The sequence below is a fragment of the Petaurus breviceps genome, unplaced genomic scaffold (genome assembly GCF_028583685.1).
Source record: "Petaurus breviceps papuanus isolate PSGF00001 unplaced genomic scaffold, PetGlider_PUasm1.0 186, whole genome shotgun sequence".
NCBI classification, from domain to species: domain Eukaryota; kingdom Metazoa; phylum Chordata; class Mammalia; order Diprotodontia; family Petauridae; genus Petaurus; species Petaurus breviceps.
Window position 1 is genome coordinate 25,019,695 of NW_027185798.1, and position 3,487 is coordinate 25,023,181.

The following is a 3,487-nucleotide window of genomic DNA, read 5'->3' on the forward strand; positions in this document are numbered from 1 at the left end:
TGTGCCCCGCCCTCCCGCTCCCCCTGCTGCCGTACGGTCCGCTCTGACGGGCTCCGCCGCGCCCTGTCTCCCACACACTTAGGTTCCGTAGGCGCGAGGGGCAAACAAGGAACCTGATGCTCTTACCATTTAGTCAGCAGAGGGAGCGGCGGCCTCGGGGTCCGCTAGAGTGTAGCTTCTAAACCCGCCTCCTCGGAAAACCCATCCTGGACCAATCACGTCGTCTCCCTAGGCCTGTTTTCCCAGGTCAAAAATGGGTTGGAGACCCATTAGCCCTCCGTTCCATGAATCTCCATGTCAGAGGGGCTTCGTCCCCTCTGCAGGCACCGCGCTTCCAGGCTGGATGACCCCTTAGCAGGCATTTAATGCTGCAGTTAAGTTTTAATTTAATCAAGTTGTCTGTGATGCGGAAGGTACTTTGCTGCGGCAGCGCGTTAAACACGCGGCTCCTTGGAGCTTCCCTGGCGCCCAGCTCCGTCCTGCGGTGGACAGGCGCCCGGGTTCGTAGTGCCCAGAGACCGCGGGTACCGGTGAGGGGCTGCGCTGCAGCTGGCTGATGTGCAGAATGAAAGCTCGGCCTCAGATGCTCTCCAAGGTCCCTTCCAGCTGCAGCATCTTGTGGTCCTGGGTAAATCACTTCGTCTCTCTGAACTCTCTCATTTGTAAAGTGGAAATTGTAATAACTGTGGCATAGAAATGCTATGAAAGTCAAATGAGGGGCGGCTAGGTGGCAAAGCGAAGAGAGCACCAGGTCCTGGAATCAGGAGATCTTGAGTTGAAATCCTGCCTCAGACACTAGACAATTACTGGCTTGGGCAAGTCACTTTACCCCAATTGCCTTGCCTTCCCCCCTCCAAAAAGACAAAAGAAGGAGAAAGAAAGTCAAATGAGCTAACTTACATAAGTGTAATTTATGTAATTTACATAAGTGTAAATCCATAATTGCTGGATTGGGGGGTTGTCCCATGGAACAGTGGGTGAGGGGCATGATCTGGGCTCTGCGGGAAGGTGTGGCTTTGGTATGAGGGGATCTCTTATTGGTCCCTTGGTCTACTTCATCTGGGTGTAGGGGGAGGAGAGGCTGGAGACAGGCTTAATTTGTGTTCTGGCCACACGTGCTCTGGAGGGCATGCGTGACCAGATGCTCCTAATCTGTCTCTTGGTCCCTGAGAGTAGAGGAAGAAGTGTCACTGAACCAGGAAAACTGGTCCATTCAGTGGACTTCAATCTATGTGTGTTTGTGTGTGTGTGTGTGAGAGAGAGAGACAGATTTTCTCTCTACTCCCCCACCTCCTTCTTTGCCCCATATCTCCTGGTCCCCTTTCTCCCCCCAGCACCCCAGCATGTCACTAGGGACTTAGCCCTGGTTCCAATGAAGAGGTGAAGAGAGCTCCTTCTCCTTACCTCCTCCTCAGTAACTGATGACTGTGGGTACATTACAGAACAATGAGAATATATATTTGCGTAATTGAGCCTCAGACTGGATTCCCTAGCTGCCTCTTCTGCTTTGTGTCTCTTTTCCTGAGCAGAAGACAGGAGTCTTAAGGGATGGAAGTCAGGAATTCCTGGGTCCAAGTGCTGATCGTGCAACATGAGGGGATCTCCACAGCGATACTAAATACAGTGTAGAAAGAGATCTGGATTTATAAGTGACACAGATAGTGCAGGTGAGAGGTGACACTGTCAATCACAAAAAGTCTCCCTTGATATTTTGCTTTCACCTCTGTCCTGCTTTTTCTAAACAATTTGCAAGTCTGGATCTCTTGGAAAACTATGCGCTGGCTTGGGCTTTCTTAGTTTTTTTTAATCCCATGACTGTGAAATTATTGATCTATGTTACAGCTTTTCATTTGAAAAAAAATTACTTTAAAGATGTTTCATTGATGCCTTTTGTTTTTACATCACCATCATTTCCTTTATTAAATCCTTCCAGTAACAAAGAAAAGCAAGCATAAAAGTCTAACAGAGACGATGACTGATAATGTCTACAATATTACAATATTCTGTTCTTGTAGGTCCCAATCTCTGTTGTAAAGAAAATGAGATCTGTTTCATTATCTCTTGTACTGAAAACTCATCACTTTCTCTACTACTCAGAACCCAACTTCCTTTCTATGATCTATTTACCTTGTTGTAGTCATTATGTTTATTATCCTCTTGGTTTTGCTTATTTTCTCTGCATCAATTCATACAAATCTTCCCTTTATTGATCAATACATGGTCAGTCTTTGTAAAGGTGCCATATACAGCTGTTATTGTTCACTCATTCAGTTGTGTTTGAATTCATGTCCCTGTGTACCATACTGACCATGGGGTTTTCTTGGCAGAGATACTGCAGTGGTTTTCCATTTCCTTCTCCAGTGGATTAAGACAAATAGAGATTAAGTGATTTGCTCAGGGTTATACAGCTAGTATGTGAGATCAGATATGAACTCAGATCTTCCTGAGACCAGACCTAACACCCTGTCCCCTGAGCCATCTAGCTGCCTCCTATATACAGCTGAGAGATATATACATTCCATTTTATTCCCATTCATTAATTGCCAAAAAGCTGTCATCCCTAATTATTCTAAAATATCTGGTAAGGTACTTAACTTCTTATTCTTTGTTTAGACTTGTGTAGGTCTGAAAGGGGTACATTAAATTCCCCTATTATTATAGTTTTACTGTCTATTCCCTATAATTCAGTTACATTTTCCTTTAAATATGTATATGCTATGCTATTAGGTGAATATATATTAAGTATTGATATTGATTCATTATCTTTAGTGCCTTTAAGCATAATGAAATTTCCCTGTAGCTCTTTTTTTTATAGTCACAAAATTCTCCCCACGTTTCTCCAAATTCCTCATTTCTTTCTGTACAGTAACATTTAATTTCATTTATGTATCATAGTTTACTTTCAGCCATTCCCCATTCAACGAACTATTTTTTTTTTCTATTCTCTGTTGTTGCTAAGAATGCTCTTATGAATGGGCAGAGGTGGAAGGAGACTTGAGAGGTAGCCATCTGTTTGATCAGCTCTACACAGCTTTCCTTCATAACAGAACAAGCCTAGCGCTAAGCAAAATCATGAAAGAGACAAGGCTTGTCCGGTGCCCTGCCTTTCAGCACTTCTTTCTGTATTCCTGGCTCTTCTCTCCTTGTTTCTCAGGTTCCTGCAGGCAGCGGCTGCTGCTACCCGAGCTGACTGGCAGGCTGAAAAGCTAAGGATTAGCTTATGGATGGCCATAGTCCTTCAGCCCCAATACAGCTGTGTAACCTGTGGCACTTGTAAGAACTTCAATTCCTATATTAGGAGAGTATATCAGATAAGGCAATATTATTAATGAGTCCAAGCTTCTCTTCAATTCTGTATGGCTGTGAGCTATGGAGAACCAAAGTGATGGGTCATCCAGGTAAAGCTCCATGGAGGAGCACCTGACCTGGGCCTTGAAGGCACATAAGCCTTCTAAAAGGCAGAGATAAGGAGAAAAGTGTATTCCAG

The 3,487-nt window shown here is 44.5% G+C and overlaps 1 protein-coding gene across 1 annotated transcript in view; it reads left to right on the forward strand.

Moving 5' to 3' along the window:
• Positions 1 to 3,487, forward strand: part of ZNF207 (zinc finger protein 207) — a 48,671-nt gene that overhangs the window by 13,257 nt on the left and 31,927 nt on the right. The gene's annotated exons all lie outside the window — the stretch shown is intronic.